This window comes from Elephas maximus, chromosome 21 (assembly GCF_024166365.1).
Source record: "Elephas maximus indicus isolate mEleMax1 chromosome 21, mEleMax1 primary haplotype, whole genome shotgun sequence".
NCBI lineage: Eukaryota > Metazoa > Chordata > Mammalia > Proboscidea > Elephantidae > Elephas > Elephas maximus.
Window position 1 is genome coordinate 26,149,274 of NC_064839.1, and position 12,141 is coordinate 26,161,414.

A 12,141-nucleotide genomic window follows, 5' to 3' on the forward strand; every position below is an offset into this window, starting at 1 on the left:
ACTTGAGTTTATCTGGAAATGTCTTAAATTCACCTTCATATTTAAGAGACTGTTTTGATGAATATATGATTCTTGGCAGACAATTTTTTTCCTTTAATTTTTAAAATATGTCTTCCCATTGCCTTCTTGCCTGCATGGTTTCTGCCGAGTAGTCCGAGCTTATTCTTATTGGTTTTCTTTTGTAGGTGACTTTTCGTTTATCCCTTGCTGCTCTTATAATTCTTTATCTTTGGTTTTGACAAGCTTGATTATAATATGTCTTGGTGACTTTCTTTTAACATCTACCTTATGTGGAGTTCGATGAGCATCTTGGATAGATATCTTCTCATCTTTCATAATATCAGGGAAGTTTTCTGCCAAAAAATCTTCAACAATTTTCTCTGTATTTTCTGTTATACCTCCCAATCACTCGTAGGTTATTTCTCTTGATAGAGTCCCACATGATTCTTAAGGTTTCTTCATTTTTTAAAATTCTTTTAATCTGATTTTTCTTCAAATGTATTAGTGCCAAGTGATTTATCTTCAAGTTCAGAAATTCTAGCTTCTACTTGCTCAATTCTGCTCCTCTGACTTTCTATTGAGTTATCTAATTTGGTAATTTTATTATTAATCTTCTGAATTTCTGATTGCTGCCTGTCTATGGATTTTTCTAGCTTATTAAACTTTTCAGTATGTTCCCGAATAATCTTTCTAATTTCTTACTTTGCTTTATCTGTGTGTTCCTTGGCTTGTTCTGCGTATTGCCTCATTTCCTTCCTGATGTCTTGAAGGGTTCTGTATATTAAACTTTTGTATTCTGCATCTGGTAATTCCAGGAATGCACTTTCATCTAGAAGATCCCTGGATTCTTTGTTTGGAGCGCCTGTTGAGGTGATCACAGTCTGTTTCTTTATGTGACTTGATATTGACTGTTGTCTCCGAGCCATCTATAAGTTATTGTATTAGTTTATGCTTGCTTTGTTTTATTTTGGTATGCCCCTATGGGTTGCTTGAATGAGTTAGCTTGATTATTTTCACCTTTGGAGCTCTGGTGTCCTGTCCCCAGCTGGCTAGAGCTGTTATCAGGTATATCAGTCCAGGAGTCCATTCAGTTTTTTTGTATGAATTCAGCTCAGGTTTCCAGGTAGCTTATATCAAGTGTGTGGTACAGGCTCTGTCCTACAGTCTTAGAGGGGCAGGGGTGATTGGTGTATATACCGGTAGCTGATTGCAGCAGGGGGTCATGCTCTGAACAAAGCAGGGGGCTGAGAACCAACCCCTGAGTGTTTCTGAGGTGAGTGCGTCCCCGTTCCCTAGAGTGTGCAGGTGGGTGGGTTCTGTAGATGGACCATGGGCACCCAAAGTTTTTGGTTGTAAGGACTGGGAGGTACTAGTTATCTTTGGACCCCAGCTGCAGGTGGCTGGATAATCTGAGTGGAGCTACCAGTCCTTAGGTCCCTGATGTGGGTAGGTGAGGACCTTGTTTAGTAGGCAAAGCGATGTCAAACGTCAAACGCCCACTTGTCCACCACACAGCTGAAATGGCTGGAGTTTGCCAACCAGGGCCTATTCTCCCAAAATAGGCCCACACAGGTCCATGCAGAAGGGAAAGGTGCTCAAGGTCCATGGACAGTTTTTGCCTGGACAGGAGCCGCTTCTGTCCTGAGCTCCCCTGGTTAATGGAGCTAGCAAATTATCTTTTCCCCCCAATTGCAAATTTTTTCCTTCCCCAAGGCCAGGAGGATGGCTCTAGCTGCTCACCAGGGTCTATCTCAGGCCCAGAGATTTAGTCGCTGAAGCTGGCTTGCAGGTGGGGGGGAAAAAAAAGGGGGGGGCATGATAAAATATACGCAAGTACTTAGCTTTTGCTGAGAGCACCATTCTCCTCAGTTTCCGGAGGTATGAGTGGGCTGTGTGGCTGGCTGCTTCTCCCTGAGGAAACTGTGGCCAAACACTAGTACCAGCCCGCGGCCGCTGCCGCTCCAGGAATGGTGCCTGAGGGCTCCCCATGATTCAGGTCTGGTAATTCCTCTCCACTTGTGAGCTGCCTCTTCCTCCCCCTGCCCCTCAGTTCATTGTCTAAGCTTGCCTTTGATGCTCAGGGCTCCCAGCTTGTTACAAATATACTCGTTTCACCTGTTTTTTTGGGTCTTTGTTGTAAGGAAGGCTCAATGGAAGCATCCGTCTATTCCTCCATTTTGGCTCCGCTCCCCCCAATTTGTGATATTTTTGATGCAAAGTTTCTTGTTTGTTGTTGTTTTGCATTTTACTCATCTTTCTTCTTTTCAAAAACATTTATGTCAGGACTATATTCAATATCATTGTGCCTTTGATGAATTTTCTAGCTTCCGAAAGCCTTTATGCCGTCCTTTTTGGAGAAACCTGGGCTGTTGTTTTGTTTCATTTGTTTGCCTTCTCTCATCCTCTGCCTACATATGTCCAAAGCTGAAAATTAGCAACAAACTGTCCGTTTAAGATGAATGCTTTTCTAGAGATATAACAGTTACAAATGATAGACTAGAGATATGCTTGTGTCGTGTATTGTATAGAGGAAGAAAAAAGACGGGTGTCCTACCTGACAGCCACTTTAAAATGTCTTTCAATGAATTGGTGTAAAATAAAATCCATGCTAGACTTAATCACATGAGGAAAATGTTCTGAACTTAACCTTTTCTTTCATAAAATGACCAATTCATCCTATTCAGAATCTTAACACATTTGTCATTTTGGTCAAATGCAATTTTTAGAAAAAAGGCCCTAGATTTCTCTAGCTGGATAGAGCAGCGATGCTAAAGGAAACTTATTTTAGAATTGGGACTCCATCAATTGATGGTACGTTTCTTAACCTCTCTGATTTTCTGTTTCTTTACCTATTAAAAAAAACAAAAGTTTCTCTCTAGTCCATGCAGACTCATGGTGACCCCGTGTATGCCAGAATAGAACTGTGCCCCATAAGGTTTTCAATGACTGATTTTTTTTTTTTGGAAGTAGATTGCCAGCGCTTTCTTCTAAGGCCTTTCTGGGTGGACTTGAACTTCCAACCTTTTGGTTGGCAGCTGAGTGCATTAACTCTTTGCACCACCCCAGGGATGACTCTTTCTCATCTATGTTGTTGTTAGTTGCTGTCCTGTCAGTTCCAACTCATGGCAACCTTAGATATAAAGAAAGAAATGTTGCCTAGTCCTACCACATCCTCACAATCATTGGTATGTTTGAACCCATTGTTGTAGGTATTGTGTCAATCCATTTCATCGAGGGCTTTCCTCTTTTTCGATGACTCCAAACATGATGTCCTTTTCAAGGGACCAGTCTTTCCTGATGGAGTGTCCAAGGTAGTGTCTTACCACCCTCACTTCTAAGGTACATTCTCACTGTACTTCCTCCAAGACTGATTTGTTAGCTCTTCTGGCAGTCCGTGGTATATTCAATACTTTTAACTATCTATAGACTGGGTATAATAATACCTATGTTGCAGAGTGGGTAGGAGCTTTAACAAAATAGTCTACTAAAGCTGCTGATATAAGTGGAGAGGCATAAGAATTTCTCTTTTTACAATCCTTGTGAATCTGAGGCCTTGTGAGGACTTCACGGCTAATCCAACGGCTTCTGCAGAGCAGCCCAATTCCTTGAAAGCTGATCAGGAAACTTTTCTCAACAAGCTGACCTTTGTACGGCTGTCACAAATGCTGTGCATCAGAGAAGAAATGGCCCCTATAGAATTCCAACAGTCCCGAGCTGTGGACTCAGGTTTATTTTCTGAGGAACTGCTCTTTACTCTCCTACTGACCAGGCCCATTGGGATTTAGGATTGTCATAGCTTTCTTAACTAAGTTGCCTGCTATAAATGTTCACATTGGTAAATTTGCTTGCTAATACATGTAGTGCTAATAATAGACTCAGCAATGAAATCAAGTTTGCTTTATTAATTTTTCAATATTAAATTTCAGTAACAGATGCATTAAAAATTAATTGTCATCTTTATTATGCCAACTCTAATGAAAAGAAACACATCATTAGTGGTATGCTTACAATATAAAGTATGTAAGAACGTTTTTTTAATTTTTTTTTTAAGAACGTTTATGAGGGAAAAATCAATAACCTCATTAAACGTGTTTATATCTGTTCCTACAGTGTCAATTATCCTCGTGGTTATTAGCATATTCACATTATGACAAAAAACCAATGATTAGTGTACTTTTTAATACAGTAACATGATCTTTTATCTACGTCTCTTAATTTACTTTTGTTTGGTAACATATTATGTTTTACATGCAAAATCTACACATATTAAAAAAGAACACTTTGTGATTGAGTTTGAGTCAGAGAATTACTCTGTATTTGAAATGAGCTTTTCTAAGATGTCTAAATAAGCCTAATGTCACCATCTATTTTAAAATCACATATATATAAGCCATTTAAAATTTGAAATTCTACCTACAGGCAAAATTAATCTAAATTCTATAAAATGGAATATCTGGCAAGACTTCCATTTAAATTTGGACCTTGAATCTAAATAATATTCTTTTGTGTTCACAAGATTTGAAGACCTAAAGGACCACTGGGTCCCCTGCTGTGTAAGTACTTTAAAAATATATTTTATAAGGTATGGCATTCAAGCAACTGGTTCTGTAGTAGAAGAAACTATAACTTCTTAGAACTATGGTATTATGTTTTATTAAAAATGTCAAAGCCTGTTATTTGATAGACTTATTTTAGGTTCATGTATGTTATATATGTGTGTGTCTGCTTTTGAACGTGTGTGTATTTTATTAATTATTACCACAACCATGTATTAAAATTTATTTGTTTATATGGAAAGTATCACAAGATTATAATTTTTTTAGTAGATTCTAAAAAAAGTTGCGCTCAATTTAAATGTTTGAAAGATGAAGCAGTATAACAATTACGCAAATAGATAGAAAAAGCTTATTCAGTGACTAATAAGCAAACCTGCTTGTATATATATCAAACACTATATGCAAGTGTCAACTCTGGGTCACAGAATACAGGATACCCAGGGGTTAAAAGAGGGCAGGAAATAAAAAGAAAACATGATGATAAAAAGGAAATGTTGTTAAAAAAAATTGACCAGTGACTCCACTAAACCGAATAGTCAAAGAATTCCAAAGACCTAATATTTATTATAATCTTGCAAAGCAATTTGGAGTTAGGACAAGGCCCTTCAAACCTTGTGATTTAATTTCATAGTTATAAACTCACCCACACCAACAGCCCTTGGAAGTTGCAATGGAATGGAATTATGACCCAATACTTGGCCTCCTGAGCCACAGTAAATGTGCTATAAGGATGTCAAATTCAGAATTCACAGGATACCTTTTGTAAGAGATCATTTTAATAGCAGAGACTGAAACTTAAAAAGACCTGTGTGGAAGTCCAGTTCTATAATTCCAATAAGAAGAGAAGGGATATGAAATGGACAAATTTTTTTTTTTTTACAATCTCTCGGCATTTCCCCTAAGTATATTACCATAAAGGAACCCCTGGTGGTGCAATGGTTAAGTTCTTGGCTGCTAACTGAAAGATTGGCAGTTCAAACCCACCCAGAGGCTCCCATAAAGATGACAGCCTATGAAACCCTGTGGGGCAGTTCTACTCTGTCCTATAGGCTCGCTATGAGTCAGAATCAACTTGATAGCACATAACTCCAACAACATATTACCATAGCAAGAATATGGACTATGTATTTTGGATTCTAAATACTTGCATTAAATATTTGTCTCACTTATGGCCTTCTAAGGTTTTTTTTTTTTTTTCCTCCTCTCAAAGAATGCCAAAATAGAATTCTGGGTTCGCTAAGAAAAAGAAATACAAAATTTTAAGTAGTTAAAATTTCCCCTGAGATATTTTTTAAAAAGGTTTAAGGTAGATTAAACCTAGACCAAAAATTAAATCAAATTATATTCTGTGTGCTCAATTTTCTGTAGGGAACCAAAAGCCACTGGAGTGTAAAATTCTAATTAATTATGTGTAATGCTAATGGATTTTAAATTAAAAATACGTGCTGTTTAACACCACCTCACTCTATACAGTTTTGCAAGTAGATATTACAGTGAAACTGTCCTATAAAAACTGGAATGCATAGAAGGTGTAACTGTCAGTTCTCCAGTTTAACCCAGGGAGAAGAGGTGTATACTTCATTGATAGGTCTTCCTGTAGATCTCCTACTTTGACAGTTTACCCTCAAGGTTTGTCAGTCTACTCCACACATAGCAATGGGCCAACCATTGACGTTATTTTAACAACCACAAAATATCGTTGTAGCTTTTCTAATTTTATACTAGTTTTTTAAGACTACCTTATTTTACAGATAAGGAAATCGAGATTCAGCATGTTTGAAGTTCTGGATCACAACTAATAATTATCAGAGCTCATACTCAAAATCAAGGTTTCTTGTTCCACATTGAGTATTCTCTTAATCACAGCAAACTCATACGGAAAACAAAACAAAAACAAAACAAAACCCCCCCAAAACCAAACCTATTGTCATTGAGTCAATTCTGACTCATAGCGACCCTGTCTGGAAATGGTACAACAATAAAACCATGTCAGCGTAAAACACCAACTAGGATCTATTTAATCTCTATTAGGCCATTGCCAATGAATTCCCCAATACTGACCCTTTGATATTGTGATGCTTTATAAAAAGCATGAAACAATTTAGGGTCAGCATAGTTTCATTCTTCCATTAATTCATTCAATGAGCATCTATCTACTCTGTGCCAAAAGCCACGTTGGGTATTGAAGACTCAGTAATAAACAAAACAGATAAAACTCTTTTCCTTAAGGAGTGTAGAGCCTACTGTTGGAAGTCAATAAGCAAAAACAAGCGAGAAAAGCAGAAACTTAAGTCAGATTTTGAGAAGAATTAAAAAAAAAATCTAAAACTGGGTAAGTGTGATAAGGCAAATGGTCATTGCTATTTTATCTTAAGCCAAACCAATCCAAACCAAACCCAGTGCCGTCAAGTTGATTCCGACTCATAGTGACCCTCTAGGCCGGAGTAGAACTGCCCCCATAGAGTTTCCAAGAAGCGCCTGGCGAATTCAAACTGCCGACCCTTTGGTTAGCAGCTCTAGCACTTAACCATTACACCACCAGGGTTTCCCTTTTATCTTGGGTTGTCAGAAATACTTTACTGGCAAAGTGACATTTTAGTAGACCACTGAAGGACGTGAGAGAGCAAACCATGTGAATATCAGGGGGAAGAGAGTTCCAGGCAGAACTGGAACAGCCTAACTTCTACGAACTCTCCAAACTGTACAGCCAAGGATCCCTCCTAAGAGAGGGCCCCACGCTGAGAAGAAACTTGTGGGAGTAGAAGCAAAATTGAGTGAGAAAGGGACGTAAGTGGCAAACATAGACGGTAGGTCAGGATGGTCCAACAGAGATGTAATAGGATTCTCCAGAGAAGAAAACCAAAGCAAGGGAAAATTAAAAACAAGAATGCAAGAAAACTTTGCCGCAGTAAAACTAATGGGGAGAAAAAAGGTTCGAAACTACATATTGAAAGAACTGGGAGAAAGATGTGGCAGTCTGTTTCCATAAAGACTTACTGCCTTGGAAACCGAACGAGACATTTCTACTCTGTCCTACATGGTTGGAATGAGTCGGAATCAGCTCAAGGGCAGTTGGTTATTGAAAGAACATACCACATACCTTTGGCTTTTAAGAAAAGAAAAAAGTAATAATTTATTTGGATATCTGAGCATGCCATTTATAATAAAGAGAAAATTATATTTATTATCAGAATATTTTTTTTTTATTGTGCTTTAAGTGAAAGTTTACAGTTCAAGTCAGTTTCTCATACAAAAACTTATACACACATTGTTATGTGGCCCTAGTTGCTCTCCCTACAATGTGACAGCACACTCCTTCTCTCCACCCTGTATTTCCCATGTCCATTCAACCAGCTCCTGTCCCCCTCTGCCTTCTCATCTAGCCTCCAAACAGGAGCTGCCCACATAGTCTCATGTGTCCACTTGAGCCAAGAAGCTCACTGTTCACCAGTATCATTTCATGTCTTATAGTCCAGTCTAACCTTTGTCTGAAGAGTTGGCTTCGAGAATGGTTTTAGTTTTGGGCTAACAGAGAGTCTGGGGGTATTATCAGACTATTTGACAGCAATGCTTTATGATTGTTTATGGGATAATATGTTTAAGAAACTCAAGGACTGAAAGGTGAATGAAGGGCTTTAAATCCTGCAAAACTGACTCTCAGGTTTAAGGGGAAGAGACAACCTTTATCAATATGATAGAACTCATGGAATATTGTTCCCATGAGTCCTTCGTTAGGAATCTGCTAGAGATCAAGCTTCAGACAATCAAAACAACTAAAGATATATGAACATAATGACTGGTGGTAAGCATCAAGCATATATTTACTCCTAGAAATAAGATTAAACAGAAGTTAAAAGAGAATATAGTATGTAACATTAATATGTTCAAACAATGTAATATATTAAAATATTTTTTCAAATGAATGAGATTGCAAAAACACCTGTTCTCAGTATTATATTACTGGTAATATTATTGTTATTCAGAATTGTTTTTTGGGTTGCTATGGGATAAAGTAAATGAGTAATTCTGAGTTATTTTATTATTCACTGGCTCCTCAGTTGTGGGAGAAAGGAAACACAAATATAGAAGAGATTGAGTTAAAAACGACAACAACAGCAACAACAAGACCTGTGGTCCTGAATTTGGATTTGAATTATCAATGGGAATGCCTGAGGCATTTTCATGTAATTTTGTGTGTGTGTGTGTGTGTATGTCTATTACAATCCTTACTTTATTCACTGAAGTGGCCTGGAAACAATCAGCAAATCTGTCATGATGAGCATCCCTAGTAGCCAGATCATGTCTTGAAATATCATTTCTCACTAAAAGAAACCTGAGCAAGTTGTGTGCAAGATGCACCTGGAAGTCTCGACACACGAGATAGCAGAGTAGCTAGCAAAGACTACTAAGGTTGTACCAAAATGACTCAGGATTCCACTTGAAGAGGCTCCTAGTGGCCAAATATGGGGCAAATACAAAAAGAAAGGATAGTTGCAGATGATTGAAAGCCATCAGATATGTTTAAATCAGTGAGTTTATAAGATTAAAATTTAATTGGCCATCTTCAGAGGTTAATGGCAAACAAAATCATTGTCTTACAAATTGGTAAATAAGGATTAAACATTTATCTGGACTTTCCTATGTGCACTGTATCACTGAATAACCAAACAGTAGATGAGGGATTAAAAAAAAAAATTACCATCAAGTCAATTCTGACTCATAGTGACCCTCTTATAAAAGTATTCCAACTAATAAATGAAAGAAAAATAGATATCACAATTTTTCAATGAAATAATGGATCTAGGCTTTGAGCTACAACAGGTACTAACATCACAAAAAGCTAGACAGCCAGCCAGTATGCCTCCTGATAAAAGAACCCAACACAACTTAAAGATTTACTAGGTTATTGAATAAGCGTCTGATCAAGATTCTGGGTCTGTCAATTTGAAGGAAGTGCAAAGGACTGAGGAACATACTAAACTGTACCGCAAGTATGCAAAAAGGTAGGGATAGAACAAATGCTTTCAGATAATGGCCACCAAAGTAGCTGTTAATAAAGAAGTAAACTATCTAGAATGTGAAGACTTCAAAGAATCTGCTTGGAACACACTTGAAAACACATTCCAGACATAATGAGGATGATAAAAAGATTAATAAGTTTGCATCCAGGAAGAACAACACTTGCACACTTTTCCCAAGATGCTGTGCTCCCTGGTCCTAGATCAATCATACATCAATATGATGGCCTAGGGACCTAAGCAGTTAGATAAAATTTAATTTTATAACACTGTATGTTTACAACCATCATGGTTTAAAAAATTTTGGTTATGCTTACAAGTCATAGGTTTTTTTTTTAAGTTAACACCAATTCTTCAGACAGTTAATATGCATAATTTGATTTATGAAAACTACCTATACCTATCTATGTCTGTCTACCTATCTGCCTGTCTATCTATGTATTCATCTATCCCACTGTTTCTAAAACACCTGTAAACATAGTTTCTTTAGCATGAGAAATGAGATTCCTGCACCAGCTTTAATGTTCATGGTGAATCTCAAAGTAGGGGGTTCATATTCAACCTTTCTTTTTCTCTCTGGCTCCCATGAAACAATTCTCAGGGCTAGTTTCACATGAAAAACAAACTCTGATTAATACTGGCTTAAAAATTTTGATAGAGTGAGAATTCCAGGAGGTCGTGATTTGTTTAGTCAAAACTCAATCTTAGAATGGGAAAGAAAGACGATAGTTGTTGAAGTTGTGTGATGGGTATGTGTAGTTTGATCATGCATTGTTTATTTTCTTTCTTATGTCTGAAATTTTCTATAATAAAATGTTAAATTTAAAAATATGCACATAGTTCTCATCTGGTTTGTTCTTTCATTGTTAGGCTTAAGAATCGATACTTTGGCCATTTTAGCTTTTTTTAGCCAAAAACTCAGTTCATATTTCTTCTTAGTAGTGGAGTGATCCTGTCCTTTGTCTTCTAAACCAGGACTCTGTTAATGAACGGAGGCACTTTTAATGTGTCAGAACCTGAATTATCAGATGGGGCTGTTCAAGACATACTGAGATGGATGGTTCACTACTTGGTAGGAAATCTTTTGCATATTCTTTAAAAATTCATTTTTTTGAAAGTCAACAGATAAATAAATAATAGAATGAGCATACAAACATCAGGAGCTATGCCAGTTTTTTTCAGTTCAGCACTTAATGACATGCCTGAATCTTTGAATCAGGCAGTTAGTCACGAAGGGAGTGCTCCGCCTGCTTTTTGGGAGAATGCCTTTCCAAACGTGGGCTCCCTGGCAGTGAGAGCTGCCTGGCTAGGGCACAGCATACATGGCTAACCCGTTGAGAGTTAAGGAGTTCCCAGGTGCCAGTTGGCTATTGGAGATTATGCGGCCCCCTGCCAATTCACTGCTCCCACGGCAGCCATGGAAAGCCTTTTCCTTACTCATCCATTGTGTCCAGCCAGCTGGCAGGGGCATGACCACTAGACTGTGAGTGGGTTGCTGGCGATGAATGCTGTGTGTCCCAGGAGCCTCAGATGAATGCTCGATATGGTTAGCACACATTTCTCAAACGTAATTATTTAGTTCTGATACCAACATGAACACAGTGGGTATATTTATATAAAATGTAAAACTTGACTACTTTCCTTTTCTGATATTCAACTATTTTACGTTTTCAAACTAAAGTTTATTAAGTAAAATTAGTCTCAATTTTTTTTTTTTTTGGCCAAATGATATTAATTCCAATTACAACCAACATAAGTATCAATAAAGGAATGAAAAGTGCTACTGAAATGAATGTACGAAATTTGGGTACTTTGTTGAAAACACTAAGTATTAGTAACGCTTTCATTCAAAATTCATTTTTGACCTATACAATGATAAATTTTAAGCAATGTATTTGTTTCTCAATAAAAGTTCACTTGTTAAATAACTTAAGCCCCCCCCCAAAAAAAAACAAAACCCAGTGTCCTCAAGTCGATTCCGACTCATAGCGACCCTATAGGACGGAGTAGAACTGTCCCATAGAGTTTCCAAGGAACGCCTGACGGATTCGAACTGCCGACCCTTTGGTTAGCAGCTGTAGCACTTAACCACTACGTTTCTATTTCCACGCCATCAAGAGCTTTAAAAATGTCAGTACGGCTTAGCTTAATTACTAAGGAAAGTCTGTTTTGAGTATTGTGCTCTTCTGTGTATATGGGATCAAATTGACAACAGCAACTCAAAAAGCTAGGTAGGAAGCTTAGGGGGCAGTGAGTTTATGTTAATGTGGGAGCAACAGTTGGGAAGAAGAGGGCGACAGTGATTGCACTACTTGAAGAATGCAATTGATGCCCCGAATTGTATATGTAGAAATTGTTGAATTGGTGTATGTTCCGATGTGTATATTTCCAACAGCAACAACAATAAAATAATTCAAAATAAAATTATTTAAAAAAATGGCAATAGAGGTTGATACAGAAATCCAACTTTGAGGAAATCAGCCCAGGAAAATAATGAGAGAAATGGTCAGATATATTTAGTTCACAGCTTTATTTATAATTATGGAAATTAGCAACAATCTAAATGT

The 12,141-nt window shown here is 37.5% G+C and overlaps 1 long non-coding RNA gene across 1 annotated transcript in view; it reads left to right on the forward strand.

Annotated features, from left to right (window-relative positions):
• Positions 1 to 12,141, forward strand: part of LOC126064886 (uncharacterized) — a 339,348-nt gene that overhangs the window by 280,440 nt on the left and 46,767 nt on the right. The gene's annotated exons all lie outside the window — the stretch shown is intronic.